The sequence below is a fragment of the Salvelinus alpinus genome, chromosome 5, assembly GCF_045679555.1.
Source record: "Salvelinus alpinus chromosome 5, SLU_Salpinus.1, whole genome shotgun sequence".
NCBI classification, from domain to species: domain Eukaryota; kingdom Metazoa; phylum Chordata; class Actinopteri; order Salmoniformes; family Salmonidae; genus Salvelinus; species Salvelinus alpinus.
The window spans coordinates 64,672,535-64,691,554 of record NC_092090.1 but is presented as its reverse complement, the minus strand read 5'-3'; the positions used below and the strand labels follow the sequence as shown (position 1 = coordinate 64,691,554).

General features: G+C 43.0%; 1 pseudogene; it reads right to left on the bottom strand.

Annotated features, from left to right (window-relative positions):
* Positions 1-3,873: 3,873 nt before the first annotated feature.
* LOC139575221 (TM2 domain-containing protein 2-like) lies at positions 3,874-17,734 on the bottom strand (annotated as a pseudogene).
* Positions 17,735-19,020: the final 1,286 nt, after the last annotated feature.

Sequence of the window (19,020 nt, the reverse complement as noted above, 5' to 3'; positions counted from 1 at the left end):
GAAATTATAGGCAATTAGCAAGACACCCCCAAAAAAGGAGTGATTCTGCAGGTGGTGACCACAGACCACTTCTCAGTTCCTATGCTTCCTGGCTGATGTTTTGGTCACTTTTGAATGCTGGCGGTGCTCTCACTCTAGTGGTAGCATGAGACGGAGTCTACAACCCACACAAGTGGCTCAGGTAGTGCAGTTCATCCAGGGTGGCACATCAATGCGAGCTGTGGCAAAAAGGTTTGCTGTGTCTGTCAGCGTAGTGTCCAGAGCATGGAGGCGCTACCAGGAGACAGGCCAGTACATCAGGAGACGTGGAGGAGAACATAGGAGGGCAACAACCCAGCAGCAGGACCGCTACCTCCGCCTTTGTGCCAGGAGGTGCACTGCCAGAGCCCTGCAAAATGACCTCCAGCAGGCCACAAATGTGCATGTGTCTGCTCAAACGGTCAGAAACAGACTCCATGAGGGTGGTATGAGGGCCCGACGTCCACAGGTGGGGGTTGTGCTTACAAGCCCAGCACCGTGCAGGACGTTTGGCATTTGCCAGAGAACACCAAGATTGGCAAATTCGCCACTGGCGCCCTGTGCTCTTCACAGATGAAAGCAGGTTCACACTGAGCACATGAGCACATGTGACAGACGTGACAGAGTCTGGAGACGCCGTGGAGAACGTTCTGCTGCCTGCAACATCCTCCAGCATGACCGGTTTGGCGGTGGGTCAGTCATGGTGTGGGGTGGCATTTCTTTGTGGGGCCGCACAGCCCTCCATGTGCTCGCCAGAGGTAGCCTGACTGCCATTAGGTACCGAGATGAGATCCTCAGACCCCTTGTGAGACCATATGCTGACACATGCACATTTGTGGCCTGCTGGAGGTCATTTTGCAGGGCTCTGGCAGTGCACCTCCTGGCACAAAGGCGGAGGTAGCGGTCCTGCTGCTGGGTTGTTGCCCTCCTACGGCCTCCTCCACGTCTCCTGATGTACTGGCCTGTCTCCTGGTAGCGCCTCCATGCTCTGGACACTACGCTGACAGACACAGCAAACCTTTTTGCCACAGCTCGCATTGATGTGCCATCCTGGATGAACTGCACTACCTGAGCCACTTGTGTGGGTTGTAGACTCCGTCTCATGCTACCACTAGAGTGAGAGCACCGCCAGCATTCAAAAGTGACCAAAACATCAGCCAGGAAGCATAGGAACTGAGAAGTGGTCTGTGGTCACCACCTGCAGAATCACTCCTTTTTTGGGGGTGTCTTGCTAATTGCCTATAATTTCCACCTTTTGTCTATTCCATTTGCACAACAGCATGTGAAATTTATTGTCAATCAGTGTTGCTTCCTAAGTGGACAGTTTGATTTCATAGAAGTGTGATTGACTTGGAGTTACATTGTGTTGTTTAAGTGTTCCCTTTATTTTTTTGAGCAGTGTATATAAACCATAAGCCATGGCCGTCTCAGTCGCCAGATCAACACAATTGAATACTTATGGGAGATTCTGGAGCAGCGCCTGAGACAGCATTTTCCATCAACAAAACACCAAATTATGGAATTTCTCATGGAAGAAGAGTTCTGAACCTTCGATAGAGTTCCAGACACTTGTAAAAATCTAGGCCAAGGTGCATTGAAGCTGTTCTGGCTCAATGCCCTATTAAGACACTATATGTTGGTGTTTCCTTTATTTTGGCAGTTACCTGTATGTCACAGTAGAAATATCTCTGTGCTACGAACAAGCCTAAGTCATCAGGTGTACAGAAACACAATTAATCGAAAAGTGCATGGATGGATGCATGCACAGAACAAAAAGGACCCATCTCATGTGTTGTTCATTTTGAACAAATCATAGATTCAAAACAGGATTCAAAGAGAAATATTGAACCACAAACACTTGATGTGCAGGGATGGCAAACACAGTGAGACAGTCTGCATTCTCTCACATTACACCTAGGAAGATACATTTTTGCCAACCTTTTTCCCAAAATGTCACATTTTGGAAGACACCTAGTGCTGGGGACAATAAAAGGCCACTAAAATGTGCAGTTGTCACACAGCATAATGCCACAGATGTCTCAAGTTGAGGGAGCTTGCAATTAGCATGCTGACTGCAGGAATGTCCACCAGAGCTGTTGCCAGAGAATTATGTTAATTTCTCTACCATAAACTGCCTCCAACGTCGTTTTAGAGAATTTGGCAGTACGTCCAACCGGCCTCGCAACCGCAGACCACATGTAACCACGCCAGCCCAGGACCTCAACATCCAGCTTCTTCACCTGGGGGATCGTCTGAGTGGGGGTGGGGGTGCTGAGGAGTATTTCTGTCTGTAATAAAGGCCTTTTGTGGCTGGGCCTGGCTCCCCAGTGGGTGGGCCTGGGTCCTCCAAGGGTCACCCACGGCTGCACCCCTGCCCAGTCATATGTAATCCATAGATTAGGACCTAATGAATTTATTTCAATCGACTGATTTCCTCATATGAACTGTAACTCCGTAAGAATCTTTGAAATTGTTGCACGTTGTTATATTTCTGTTAAAGTATAAATAAGGACAAACATTTCAATGCATAACAAAGGAATATAAAACAATCATTGAATTATTGTGGGTAGATATGAACAGCATTACACATAGGGTCCTAATGTGTCTTTAACCTCTGGTTCATGAAGTTGTTTTCAAATGAACACAACAGAACTACATTTGGAATTACATGTATGCAATGTGAACAGTATCTGTAGGTGTGACCCCTGTAGGCTAATGCAACCAGCACTATGGAAGGGTCCAAATGCCAACAGCCAATATTATGTACTTTTAATATACATCAGATGTAAAAAAATATATATATAATAAATAAAAAATGTAAAAGGACTGCACAGAGAGATGCTCAACACGTAGTAGTAGTATGATGAAAGGGGAACAGCTCAAATGTATTCTTTATAACATCATTGCAAAGCTTCAGTGATCGGCTAGAACATACATATATTAAAAAACATTTTTTTACATTTTCATCATATGGTCATGGGCAATTCCATGGCAACATAATGATTTGGGGGACTTCGATTCTTCACTTTAAAATGTCAAAACAAAAACCAATGATTGCGAAATTAAACAAACCATAAAAGTAGTCCTTGTGCATATAGATTTAACAACTTCCACTGACAATTTTACAAAAACATTTATTTGAAGAGCAGTGCCGGCGCAGGATGAGAGTGTGTGCTGTTTGTGCAGTCATCCTGTTAACAAACTTTGCAACTGCACTGTTCTTCAAGTAAATGTGTTGTGAAATTGTCAGTGGAAGTTGTTAAAAGTAGTCCTTGTGCATATAGATTTATGGTATGTTTAATTTCGCAATCATTGGTTTTTGTTTTGACATTTTAAAGTGAAGGATCGAAGTCCCCCAAATCATTATGTTGCCATGGAATTGCCCATGACCATATGATGAAAATTGTTTAAAAAATGTAAATATATATCTCAGATGTGTAGTTTGTGCACGCATACAATCGCATAATGAAACATATAGATTTAAGATTTAAGCTTTCATATAGACAACATAGCAAACCATTTCCTTTGCTTAAACAGTTCAGTGGTCTAACCTTTAGACCCAAGTCTTTCAAAACAAAGCAGAGAAATCTATAGGAGCCTACTGAAGGCAAAAGATATCGAACATGCCAGCCACTCAACCATGCCCCTGGTCCACACATCATTTGCTCATACTTCTCGTTTTCACATGGTGAGAGAAAAGACTGAGGAAATTGCGTTAGCGGCCGACACATTGTTAATTATGGTGCGATTAATGGTCATCTGTGGCATGCGCAAACATGAATGCGCAAACATGAAAATGATAGCATGTCAGGTGACAAGATTCTCTAGGAGAATCGGATAGAAAGGCATCCGACACGTGGTCAAACTGCTCACAAACAAGCAATGGCAAATATTCAGCCCGCATCTCTGCAATGTAAACCCACCTTAAAAGGTCTTCAACCCATGCTCGCTGGTCTCAGTAGAAGGTGCACCAGTAGCTGTTGTCACTAGGCATCAGGCCTCCGGTGATGAGGTCCACGAACCACCAGATGCCCAGGCCTCCTAGGGTCAGCAGCTTGCCCACAGCTGTGACTGTGTGCCCCAGGCAGAACCGGTCCACTCCAAAGCACCCCAGGAAGAAGGAATACAGCAGAGTGGTGATGAAATAGTAGCCAGTGTATCTGAAATCACAAGGCAGAGGTGTCAACAACAGGAAGGAATGGCCAGGTGAGCCCATTAAAAGTGATGTAAAAGGTCTCCTATTGGGTACATTATTATGAACTTCCAATGCCATTCATATATTGGTGTGTAAATAATTATCTCTAGTGGTGAAGCTACACCACATGACCAAAAGTATGTGGGCACCTGCTCGTCAAACATCTCATTCCAAAATCATGTGAATTAATATGGAGTTGGTCCCCCCTTTGCTGCTGTAACAGCCTTCACTGATCTGGGAACGCTTTCCACTAGATGTTGGAACATTGCAGCAGGAACTTGCTTCCATTCAGCCATAAGAGCTTTAGTGATGTTGGGCAATTATGCCTGGCTCGCAGTCGACGTTCCAATTCATCCCGAAGGTGGTCAATGGAGTTGAGGTCAGGGCTCTGTGCAGGCCAGTCAAGTTCTTCCACGCCGATCGACAAATAATTTCTGTATGGACCTCGCTTTGTGCACAGGGCTCATGCTGAAACAGCATGACCCCCAAACTGTTGCCACAAAGTTGGTAGCACAGAATCGTCCAGAATGTCATTGTATGCTGTAGCGTTAAGATTTCCCAGATTTACATTACGATTTCCCAGATTTGTCCGTCAGACTGACAGATGATGTAGCGTGATTCATCACTCCAGAGAACACGGTACCACATACCGCTAGCAGCATTTTAGCCAAAGACTGTTATACTAGCTGTCTAGTCTTTTACTAATATGCAATAAGCATAAAACAATTATTTTAGGAATTGGCAACTCATTCTCATTCTGAGAAATAAGGTAGGCCACCTGATTTCAACATCTGAAAGAAGTGGACAGGCTAACATGCTTTTCAAACAGAAGGGATGTGTGTTCATAACATTTCAACTGTTCAACCTTGTTAGCTAGCAATTATACAACAGGTGGTTCTAATCCTGAATGCTGATTGGTTAAAACCGCATTCCAGACAGTATCTATTCCACAAGTTACCACTGGCTAAATCTATGACATTAAAATGCCTATTTACTCTGTACTATCTGACTGCGCAATCCACTGTCTCATCAGCCCAGCCAGGCAATTTATGAACTTGAGCTCCACTATAAAAAGCATCTAGACATTATCTCACATTTCTTTTAGACTAACATTTAGTTTTCAATAGCAGAGATTTGTATAAACCCTACCGTCTGTCTCTCCAACATTTGCAACATTGTTTCAATATTCAAATTCAATCTCCAGCTGTCCCATAGTAATCAACGTGTCGGGAGTCAGGACGAGACAGACAGGAAGCGTTTCTCAGCCAGTCTAAATCATGAATCACCTGGCATTTGTATGGATATATACAAAGAAATGTCAAACAAAACACAGTGCAGCTAGTTTGCAGTCTTTCCAGCTTCCGTTTGAAGTGATCTTTTTAGCTGTGTTGTTGTCTAGCTCCTCTGAACAAGTGTCCTGATGAGTGAGCACATTTTCTATGCCAGGGTGAAATCGTGCCTCATTAGCTTATGCATGTATCCAATTAAAATTTCACTAGAAAACAGCTTAAACAAATGCAGCTACTGTTGTTATTCTGGCTGCACTGTTTGACGTGACTAAGTTAGCCATAGTTGGCTAGCTAGTAAGCAAGGGATAAGAACGTTTCCAGGCTGTATGGCAATGGAACATGTACAAAGAACGACTGGGTTGCGTCTCTGGCAACCGAACCTTCCATTATAAAGGTTCAATTAAAAAAAAAAAAAAAAAATGGTAACACATTGTATAAAAGTGATAATGCCCGGGAAGCCGGTGTTTGGAGGATATGTCTACTATAGTGGCCACTATAATAGAGCAAAAATAGAATGCCTGTTTTGTTTCATTCTATTTCCACTTTAAGATGTTTTTAGCCAACTATGGCTAACTTAGTCAATATATCCTCCAACACTGACTTCTCGGCCATTATCACTTAAATAGATCCAAGTTGGCTAAACTTTAAATATAAAGATTAACCACCTAATCACTAACTAATACATGGGCTTGAGAGATTGTTGATGAGAACTTTTTTTAACTGCCTGCTACAAGAATTTAGTCATTATTAGTGAATGTGCATTACGCATGGTTCTATTTAAATTTGTAACAAAAAATATTATTTTCCATACAGACTTGAAAGTCAGATCAATGATTGTTGCAAAAAAATTAAAAGCATGTTAAACTATTTTTATAACATTTAAATATTAGTGGGTCTTATGGTTGTGGAAGGCTTAGATTTAGCCTAAGTATAACTGAATTCATTAGATTATTGCTGACTGTTAAAATGCAGAGTATTTGAACTTTAAATTGTACAGCAAAACTTATTTAGAGAGAAGAGATATCGTGAATCGCCCATCCCTACACTGTTCCCTCCACCTCAGACTGACTATCAGACGCAGGCCATCAGTCCAGTAAACAAAATATGCAGTACCAGTCAAAAGTTTGGACACACCTACTCATTCAAGGGTTTTTCTTTGTTTACTATTTTCTACATTGTAGAATAATAGTGAAGACATCAAAACTATTAAATAACACATATGGAATCATGTAGTAACCTCAAAAGTGTTATATCAAAATATATTTTATATTTGAGATTCTTCAAAGTAGCTACCCTTTGCCTTGATGGCAGCTTTGCACTCAACCAGCTTAATTTGGAATGCTTTTTCAACCGTCTTGAAGGCGTTCCCACATATGCTGAGCACTTGTTGGCTGCTTTTCCTTCACTCTGCAGTCCAACTCATCCCAAACCATCTCAATTGAGTTGAGGTCGGGTGATTGTGGAGGCCAAGTCATCTGATGCAGCACTCCATCACTCTCCTTGGTCAAATAGCTCTTACACAGCCTGGAGGTGTGTTGGGTCATTATCCTGTTGAAAAACAAATGATAGTACCACTAAGCGCAAACCAGATGTGATGGCGTATTTCTGCAGAATGCTGTGGTAGCCAAGCTGGTTAAGTGTGCCTTGAATTCTAAATAAATCACAGATAGTGTCACCAGCAATGCTTCACGGTGGGAACCACACATGCAGAGATCATCCGTTCCCCTACTCCACGTCTCACAAAGACACAGCGGTTGGAACCAAAAATCGCAAATTTGAACTCATCAGAACAAAGGACAGATTTACACCGGTCTAATGTCCATTGATTGTGTTTCTTGGCCCAAGCAAGTCTCTTCTTATTGGTGTCCTTAATTAGTGGTTTCTTTGCAGCAATTCGATCATGAAGGCCTGATTCACCCAGTCTCCTATGAACAGTTGATGTTGAGATGTGTCTGTTACTTGACCCCTGAAGCATTTAGCAGAGACGCAAACTGGTGAGGGCCCAAAAAGGTGACACCTTTTTTTGTTGCACTGAAACATGCAACAAACAAAAAATCCCTGCTAGGGGGAAATGCAGGTTAACTAATTAAACAACAAAGAATATGATCTGTATGATCAGTCTCAGTGTGGAAAATAAAATACAAAGTGGTTAACATGAACCTAACACACAGCTAAAAAAAATGTCAGGAAAGCAATCCAATGTTATTTGTTGCCTAGACTTTACTGCAAATGACACTCAAGTCTTGAGCAAAAACGATACACACATAGAACGCGTGTGACCCCACACAATCTAAATATTGCACTTGGGGAAAAAACATCTTAAAGTGGAAATAGAATGAAACAAAACAGGCATTCTATTTTTGCTCTATTATAGTGGCCACTATAGTAGACATCGATCAAGCGCACAAGGCTACATGTGTGCAAAAATAACATTCACTAAATAAATAAAAAAGTAATAATCCCCCCTCACTCACACATGTGTTACTGTCAAGTTCAACACAACAAAAGCAATATCTTTGGGCTACTCTGCACGTTATTACATTGTACACGTTTTGCCTGTGGACATCTGTTCTACAATGTGCCAGCAGGCACGAGACCCTTTGTTGGCATAATTGATCTAATTCAGACAGACTATACCTGGCATACCCCTTTGTATCCACTGTATTGAAAAAGTGAGAAAGAGGGAAAGTGTATGGTGTTCCTTTCACCTCTATAGTGCCATCCAGCTTAAGCCAGGCCCAGCTCCAGCTACACTTGATCCCTGAATTCCCTTGTTTAACAAGCAACGCCTCATTTTCACCTAATTCTCTCATTCTGAAAATTAACCACATACTGTAGAGGGAAAAAATTAGTATGTTAGCTAGTTAACATTACACACAGATTGCCAGGGTCCAGTAAGCAACTGTTAGGATGTATGTTTATGCACTATAGCCTGCTACCATATTGTATGAAGATGAATATTGTTTTGTTACACACACACAAACAATACAGATGTATGTGTGTAAAGACTGACCAACATTGAGTGACAGGCCATAAAAGCTGTGGTCAATCTGGAGAGGGGAGGGGTGCATATCTCTAGGCCAACCAGGGAGGTTAGAGCACTGATCAATACCAAATAAGGGACTGTTTGAGTGTAGAATCGGGGGAGACACAAGACGGATCTAATCTACCCAACAACCAGATGTGGACAGAGGAGAGCACTAAGGGACTTGGACAAGTCCGAGTGCCAGCAAAGGCGGAGCAAAGTTTAAACCGCGCTCAGCCTCTACTGTGATAGGCCAACAGACGCGTTGGAACTACGTCATCACGGTATAAGAACAGCTGTTTACGTACTTCCTGCCAGTTCTCTGTTCAACCCTGCGCAGTGATACAGCGAACCCGTATATACGAAAATTGCATTTGCCATTCATTGCTTGCGGTAATTAAACATAATTAAAGAAAGTTAGCAGACCTTGCTTTTTATTTATCCTGATACCGGATTCGAATAACGCAACGCTCACACAACTAACATAACTTGAGAAACGGCAAGGAGTCGTATACCAGTTAATACTATAGCGAATTGGTTAGGTTACTAACGTTAGATCATCTGATGTTGTAACGTTGGCTAGCTAGCTGTCTGACTTTATTAGCCAGCTAATTTTCACACCATAAACTCAATTATTTGATCAGCTAAGTCGGTTAATGTTGCTCAACATTTCTCTGGCTAGCTAACAGAGAATTCGATCCACCTTCTAGCCCGAAGTCCGGTGCGCTATCGACTGTGCCGCAAAAGCATGCTCCTGCGGCAGAGTCAATTTCTGCGCTTATAAACCCAGGGTCGTTACACTACTCCCTCCTTTCAAAGAGCGCGTCCTCGCGCTAGCTTGCGACTCCACGTCTCACAGGAACGCGCTCACCGGCCAAGCACACGCACTGTCGTGGATGCAAGGTCCGATCACTTCTGACACCCATGTAACAGCAGGGAGCAGGTCTTGAACCCTTGACCTTCTAGCCCGAAGTCCGTCGCGCTCTCGACTGTGCCGCAAAAGCATGCTCGTCCGGCAGAGTCGATATCCCCGCTTATAAACCCAGGGTCGTTACAATACTTTACAAAGCTAACAATTCTTGTTCCAACACACTTGCTCCATCACCTCAAACTTTCCAAACGCCAGCCCGTTTTTCGGTTACAGCTCATGAAGTACGGTTCATCACCTTCTCACCCCCGTTTTCGTGGTCACCTACCTCTTCATTATCGTTCTGGGGACGCGCTGCTGTAACTGGCAACCTGCCTTTCCACTCTCCGCTGCCTTTTCAGAGCGCAAGCTGATGCTGTAACTAGCAAGTTGGTTGTCTCTTCAGATACAGCCAATATTTCACCAAACGCGCATCACTTGTTCGCTGACAGCCAGTAGTGATCCACTTCCTCATTGGATATACACGTATCACGTAGTTTACCTATTTTGGCTTCAAAACGGCGAATTTCGCCGAAAGGTGACTAGTTTGCATCCCTCATTTATTTGGGCTGCAAATTCTGAGACTGGTAACTAATGAACTTATCCTCTGCAGCAGAGGTAACTGAGTCTTCCTTCCCTGTGGGGGTCCTCATGAGAGCCAGTTTCATCATAGCGCTTGATGGTTTTTGCGACTGCACTTGAAGAAACTTTCAAAGTTATTGAAATTTTCCAGATTGACTGACCTTCATGTCTTAAAGTAATGGACTGTCATTTCTCTTTGCTTATTTGAACTGTTTTTGCCATAATATGGACTTGGTCTTTTACCAAATAGGGCTATCTTCTGTATACCACCCCTACCTTGTCAGAACACAACCAATTGGCTGAAACGCATTAAGGAGGAAAGAAATTCCACAAATTAACTTAAGGCACACCTGTTAATTGAAAAGCATTCCAGGTGACTACCTCATGAAGCTGGTTGAGAGAATGCCAAGAGTGTGCAAAGTTGTCATCAAGGCAAAGGGTGGCTACTTTGAAGAATCTCAAATATATTTTGATTTGTTAAGCACTTTTTGGTTACTACATGATTGTTATGATGTTATTTCATAGTTGTGATGTCTTCACTATTATTCTACAATGTAGAAAATAGTCAAAATAAAGAAAAACCCTTGAATGAATAGGTGTCTAAACTTTGACTGGTACTGTATATTATGTTCACTCAGCTGGGCCTCACAAGTAATACAACAGACACTTCCTGCGCCGACAGAGATGGCCGCTTCGCTTCACGTTCTTAGGAAACTATGTAATATTTAGTTTTTTTATGTATTATTTCTTACACTGTTACCCCAGGAAATCTTAAGTCTCATTACACACAGCCGGGAGGAACTATTGGATATAAGAGCAACGTCAACTTACCAACATTACGACCAGGAATACGACCTTCCCAAAGCGGATCCTCTGTTTGATCCACCACCCAGGACAATGGATCGGATCCCAGCAGGCGACCCAAAACAACGGCGGTCTTCTGGTCAGACTCCGTAGACGGGCACATCGCCCACCGCTCCCGAGTATACTACCAGCCAACGTACAGTCTCTTGACAACAGATAGACAAAATCCGAGCAAGGGTTGCCGTCCAGAGAGACATCAGAGATTGTAACATTCTCTGTTTCAAGGAAACATGGCTCACTCGGGATACGTTATCGGAGTCGGTACAGCCACCTGGTTTCTTCACGCATCGCACCGACAGAAACAAGCATCTCTCTGGTAAGAAGAAGGGCGGGGGTGTATGCCTTATGATTAGCGAGTCGTGGTGTGATCATAACATACAGGAACTCAAGCCCTTTTGTTCACCTGACCTAGAATTCCCTACAATCAAATGCCGACCGCATTATCTACCAAGAGAATTCTCTTTGATTATAATCACAGTCGAGTTTATTAGCAAGTGCATCGGTGATGTTGTACCAACAGCAACTATTAAAACCTTCCCCAACCAGAAACCGTGGATTGATGGCAGCATTCGCGCAAAACTGAAAGAGCAAACCACTGCTTTTAATCAGGGCAAGGTGACCGGAAACATGACCGAATACAAACAGTGTAGCTATTCCCTCCACAAGGCAATCAAACAAGCTAAGCATCTGTCACGATTGTCTAAGGTGGAAACAGTGAACCAAAGCGCAGCGTGGTGAACGTACATACTTCTTTATTTTAGGATGTCGCCAACAAAACAATAAACATCAAAACGAAAACGTGAAGCCAACGTAGTGCTCACAGGCAACTATACATGGACAACTACCCACAAATACAGGTGGGAAAAAGGCTACCTAAGTATGGTTCTCAATCAGAGACAACGATAGACAGCTGCCTCTGATTGAGAACCACACCCGGCCAAACACAAAGAAATACAAATCATAAAAAAAGGAACATAGAATGCCCACCCAAATCAAAATAGAGACATAAAAAGCTCTCACAGGTCAGGGCGTGACAGCATCAGTATAGAGACAAAGTAGAGTCGCAATTCAACGGCTCAGACACGAGAGGAATGTGGCAGGGTCTACAGTCAATCACAGACTACAAAAAGAAAACCAGCCCTATCGCGGACCCCGATGTCCTGCTTCTGGAGCAAACTAAACAACTTCTTTGCTCGCTTTGAGGACAATACAGTGCCACCGACACTGCCCGCTACCAAAACCTGCGGACTCTCCTTCACCGCAGCCAACGTGAGTAAAACATTTAAACGTGTTAACCCTCGCAAGGCTGCCGGCCCAGACAGCATCCCTAGCCGCGTCATCAGAGCATGCGCAGAACAGCTGGCTGGTGTGTTTACAGACATATTCAATCAATCCCTATCCCAGTCTGCTGTTCCCACATGCTTCAAGAGGGCCACCATTGTTCCTGGCCCAAGAAAGCTAAGGTAACTGAGCTAAACGACTATCGCCCCGCAGCACTCACTTCCGTCATCATGAAGTGCTTTGAGAGACTCGTCAAGGATCATATCACCTCCACCCTACCTGACACTCTAGACCCACTCCAATTTGCTTACCGCCCCAATAGGTCCACAGACGACGCAATCGCAATCACACTGCCCTAACCCATCTGGACAAGAGGAATACCTATGTAAGAATGCTGTTCATTGACTACAGCTCAGCATTTAACACCATAGTACCCACCAAACTCGTCACTATGCTCGAGACCCTGGGTCTCAACCCCGCCCTGTGCAACTGGGTGCTGGACTTTGACGGGCCGCCCCCAGGTGGTGAAGGTAGGAAACAACATCTCCACCCCGCTGACCCTCAACACTGGGGCCCCACAAGGGTGCGTTCTCAGCCCTCTCCTGTACTCCCTGTTCACCCATGACTGCGTGGCCATGCACGCCTCCAACTCAATCATCAAGTTTGCAGACGACACTACAGTGGTAGACTTGATTACCACAATGACCAGACGGCCTACAGGGAGATGGTGAGGGCCCTCGGAGTGTGGTGTCAGGAAAACAACCTCACACTCAACGTCAACAAAACAAAGGAGATGATCGTGGACTTCAGGAAACAGCCGAGGGAGCACCCCCCTATCCACATCAACGGGACAGTAGTGGAGAAGGTGGAAAGTTTTAAGTTCCTCGGCGTACACATCACGGACAAACTGAAATGGTCCACCCACACAGACAGCGTGGTGAAGGCGCAACAGCGTCTCTTCAACCTCAGGAGGCTGAAGAAATTCAGCTTGTCACTAAAAACACACAAACCTTTACAGATGCACAATCGAGAGCATCCTGTTGGGCTGTATCACCGACTGGTACGGCAACTGCTCTGCCCACAACCGCAAGGCTCTCCAGAGGGTAGTGAGGTCTGCACAACGCATCACCGGGGGCAAACTACACCTACACCACCCGATGTCACAGGAAGGCCAAAAAGATCATCAAGGACAACAACCACCCGAGCCACTGCCTGTTCACCCCGCTATCATCCAGAAGGTGAGGTCAGAACAGGTGCATCAAAGCTGGGACCGAGGGACTGAAAAACAACTTCTATCAAGGCCATCAGACTGTTAAACAGCCATAACTAACATTGAGTGGCTGCTGCCAACATACTGACTCAAATAATTCAAAATTGAATGTAATAAATGTATCACTAATCACTTTAAACAATGCCACTTTATATAATGTTTACATACCCTACATTACTCATCTCATATGTATATACTGAACTCTATACCATCTACTGCATCTTGCCAATGCCATTTGGCCATTGCTCATCCATATATTTATATGTACATATTCTTATTCATTGCTTATATACACACACGTGTAAGGTAGTTGTTGTGAAATTGTTAGATTACTTGTTAGATATTACTGCACGGTCGGAACTAGAAGCACAAGCATTTCGCTACACTCGCATTAACATCTGCTAACCATGTGTATGTGACCAACATTTTATTTGAAATTATCTATTAACAGTGTGATCCTATACCTAAAAAAAATAAAAATAATCTATACAATTTCTAAATGGTCTAAGAACAAAATTGGCCGGACAATTCAAGCATAGACAATATGCAGAGATCATTTATTGGGCTTATAGCCTACTGCACAAACCTCATTGCTACATAACTGTTTTTAATTGGTTAATGTTGCATAGGCTTACATAAAAAAATAAAGAAATCTGAGCAGTAGATCGGCTTGCATTTTGACTCAAAGTGATCTTGACTCAGAAAAGGTTGGTGACCATTGGTTTGGATAATTTTCATGCTCATCAAAATAATTCAGTGACCACATCGTCTCCTTCTAATAATGGACTAATTCAGACCTGGGACACCAGGTGAGTGCAATTAACTACCAGGTAGACACAAAAAAACATAAAGTTGAAGTCAGAAGTTTACATAACCTTAGGTTGGAGTCATTAAAACTTGTTTTTCAACAACTCCACAAATTACTTGTTAACAAACTATAGTTTTGGCAAGTCGGTTAGGACATCTACTTTGTGCATGACAAGTAATTTTTCCAACAATTGTTTACAGATTATTTCACTTAAAATTCACTGTATCACAATACCAGTGGGTCAGAAGTTTACATACACTAAGTTGACTATGCCTTTAAATAGCTTGGAAAATTCAAGAAAATTGTGTCATGGCCTTAGAAGCTTCTGATAGGATAATTGACATCATTTGAGTCAATTGGAGGTGTACCTGTGGATGTATTTCAAGGCCTACCTTCAAACTCAGTACATCTTTGCTTGACATCATGGGAAAATCAACAACAGAAAAATCAGCCAAGACCTCAGAAAAAAAATTGTAGTCTGGTTCATCCTTGGGAGCAATTTCCAAACGCCTGAAGGTACCACGTTCATCTGTACAAACAATGGTACGCAAGTATAAACACCATGGGACCACGCAGCCATCAACCCGCTCGGGAAGGGAAGGAGACGCACTTTTTGCACCAAAGTACATTCACCTCTAGGAGACAGAACGTCTCCTAGAGGTGAATGTACTTTGGTGCAAAAAGTGCAAATCAATCCCAGAACAACAGCAAAGGACCTTGTGAAGATGCTGGAGGAAACAGGTACAAAAGTATCTATTTCCACAGTAAAACGAGTCCTATATTGACATAACCTGAAAGGCCGCTCAGCAAGGAAGAAGCCACTGCTCCAAAACTGCCATAAAAAAGCCAGACTACGGTTGCAACTGCACATGGGGACAAAGATCGTACTTTTTGGAGAAAAATAGAACTGTTGGCCATAATGACCATCGTTATGTTTGGAGGAAAAATGGGGAGGCTTGCAAGCCGAAGAACACCATGCCAACCGTAAAGCACAGGGGTGGCAGCATCATGTTGTGGGGGTGCTTTGCTGCAAAAGGGACATGTACACTTCACAAAATAGATGGCATCATGAGGCAGGAAAATTGTGTGGATATATTGAAGCAACATCAAGACATCAGTCAGGAAGTTAAAGCTTGGTTGTAAATGGGTCTTCCAAATGGACAATGATCGCAAGCATACTTCCAAAGTTGTGGCAAAATGGCTTAAGGACAACAAAGTCAAGGTATTGGAGTGGCCCTGACATAAATCCTATAGAACATTTGTGGGCAGAACTGAAAAAGTATGTGCGTGCAAGGAGGCCTACAAACCTGACTCAGTTACACCAGCTCTGTCAGGAGGAATGGGCCAAAATTCAACCAACTTATTGTGGGAAGCTTGTGGAAGGCTACCTGTAACGTTTGACCCAAGTTAAACAATTTAAAGGCAATGCTACCAAACACTAATTGAGTGTATGTAAACTTCTGACCCACTGGGAATGTAATGAAAGAAATACAAGCTGAAATAAATCATTATCTCTACTATTATTCTGACATTTCACATTCTTAAAATAAAGTGATCCTAACTGGCCTAAGACAGGGAATTTTTACTAGGATTAAATATCAGGAATTGTGAAAAACTGAGTTTAAATTTCAACTGTAAGTGTTTCGGCCCTCATGAACCAGAATTGAACAGCTCTGATATATAGCATTGACCTCCAAGCAGGTATTTCAAATCTGTTGAATGATGAAGTCAGGCAGGTGTCTCAGTACCGTAAACTGGGAATGACTATCATCATGTAACAACAAACACTGACTGATGAGCTTGTCAGAAACTGTAGTCAAGTACAGCAGCTAGATTCTCCCTTACTTGATGCACACTCATTCCCTCTCAGGAACTCCCTGGGTCCAGCACACTCAATGTCGTGCAGACGACTGGTGTGTGATTCACATCTTTGTGTACCTGCCCTCTAAACTAAACAAAGGGGGTGATTTAGTTGAATAACAAATGAAATCACACAAAGTTCACACACAGATATTGACGGAATACCAAAAATCTAAACAATGTTCAACCGTGCCAGTTTGCCCATCTGTTTTTGACTGACTAGTCAATGTACTAGCAGAATAGAAAGCCACACACAGATTGAGTGAGAGCGAGAGGGCCTATCCACTACGGTTTGACATACCTTCCAACAACCATGTCCCATCTCCAGAATGGCAATGGAGTTCTGTGCATGGTCCACTGGATCTTGACAGTGTATGAACTCCTCGGGTCTTCACATACCGACAGGAAAAATTTAATGTGTATTCTGTCTATTAGAAAACGGGCTGGGCAAACAGGGCGCTATCATCAGCAAACCCACACAACTAGATACACGTGGACGGTTGGACCTACTGCCAAATTCTCTAAAACTACTTTGGAGATGGCTTATGGTAGAAAAATTAACATTCAATTCTCTGGCAACAACTCTCGTGGATGTCGGTTATGGCGCCGAACTGCAGTCAGGTCAAGACCCTGGTGAGGACTACGAGCACGCAGATGACCTTCCCTGAGACACTTTCTTACAGTTTGTGCAGAACTTCTTCGGTTGTGCAAACCCACAGTTTCATCAGCTGTCTGGGTGACTGGTCTCAGACAATCCCGCAGGTAAAGAAGCCGGATGTGGAGGTACTAGGCTGGCATGGTTACACATGGTCTGCGGTTGTGAGGCCGGACATACTGCCAAATTCTCTAAAACGACATTGGAAGCAGCTTATGGTAGAGAAATGAATATTAAATTCGCTGGCAACAGCTCTGGTGGACATTCCTGCAGTCAGCATGCCAATTGCACACTCCCTCTAGCATTGTGTTATGTAACAAAATGGCACATTTTAGAGGGTCCTTTTATTGTCCCCAACACAAGGTGCATATGTGTAATGATCATACCATTCAATCAGCTTCTTGATATGCCACACCTGTCAGGAGGATGGATTATCTTGATAAAAGGAAAAATTCTCACTATCACAGATGTAAACAAATATGTGCACAACAATTGAGAGACACAAACTTCTTGTGCATATGGAACATTTCTGGGATCTTTTATTTCAGCTCATGACACATGGGACCAACACTTTACGTGTTACGTTTATATTTGTTTAGTGTAGAAATACAATACTTACAGATAACTGCAGAAGACAACTGCGACGGGGGCCTATATTCATATAGTTCAGTATAACTCACGCATTCAACTGGTATGATATGATACGACGTGACGTTATCCTGTGGCTGCTCATTGAATGAAGCTGTTGCTCTCTGTCCGGATGTGTCTGATGAATTCTGGGAGTGTATTCCTTCCAAACAATGCAAAAGCAACACTGTTAGTAGCAAGATAACTTGACCACAAAGAAGAATGTAGCTGACCGAAATCCTAGCCACCTTCTCAACCTTGGTTGAGCTGCGGCTATTACTAGCTATAGCTTGCTTGTTGGCGCCATTGGATTGGAGAAACGTCAGCAAGTAATGCCAATGGCTAACTAACAGTTAGCTAGCTGTGACGTTAGAACTAGCTAAGAACTGATCATATTTTATTGCCATCTACCAGTATCCTGCCAGATAGTTTGGCTAATATAGCTAGATTACATTGATTAATGTTTCATACCATCTTATTTCATAGTTTCTTCGAAGATTAGTTATATTATTTTATCTAGCTGGGAAGAAACTGGATGTGACGTCAACGAAAGCGTTGATTCTTCATATTTTTCTGTGGATTTTATATCGCAGTTGGCAACCAACTTTAAAGTGCATTACCGCCACCAATTGGACTGGAGTGTGGACCAGAGATAGTGGAGGTCTACATCCTACCCAATAATCTAGTCTCCCTAAGGAAACGACATACATAATGAAATACTACATCCGCTGAAGATTTCCCCAGCCGTTTCACTTAATCCTGACTCTTCAACCCCATTACTCCTCAAATCTAATAACAATCGCTCCCTTTCTCTCACATATTTCTGGCACTGAAATAGAACATGTTTCACTGTCTCCATCTCCTCCTGACAATGATCACACCTCCCAGTCGGATGTTTCCCCACCAATTTCAATGTTATATTTAGCCTTGTGTGTTCCAGTCTCAGCCTTGTGACTACACTTTCCTCCTCTCTCGGCCTGAGGACCTCCTTGCCCCAACCTTTTCCTGAATTTTGTACAAGAGTCATCCCTTTCTCTCCCTGTTCCACTCTTGCCACTTATTTTTAACCACTGTTCTTATTAACCCCTTGGCTTCTGCTTTACTGATTGACAATTCCATCTCAACATTAGGATGTTTAAGAGCCTGCTTGGCAATAATATCCACTTCCTCATTCCCCTCTACTCCCACGTGAGCTGGTACCCAGAGGAACATAACAAATACCCCATCTGTTTCACTCTATACAAGCACTGCAAAACATACAATACATCCTGTCTGCCCTGAGACACATGAATTTAATTTACCCAATATGTCATGGCTAGCTGTTGTCTCAACTTTAACGGCATCCCTCCCAACTCTACCTGCATTGTTCCACAACAGGGCTTTTGCCTGGATTACATCTAGCTTTTTTAAAAGATGTCTGAGCTGCTGATCCATATGCTATACTTCCATAATCCATTGATTACCTTAACAGGGCTATATATCTATATAAACTCAGCAAAAAAGAAATGTCCTCCCACTGTCAACTGTGTTTTTTTCCAGCAAACTTAACATGTTTAAAATATTTGTATGAACATAAGATTCAACAACAGACATAAACTGAACAAGTTCCACAGACATATGACGAACAGTAATTGAATAA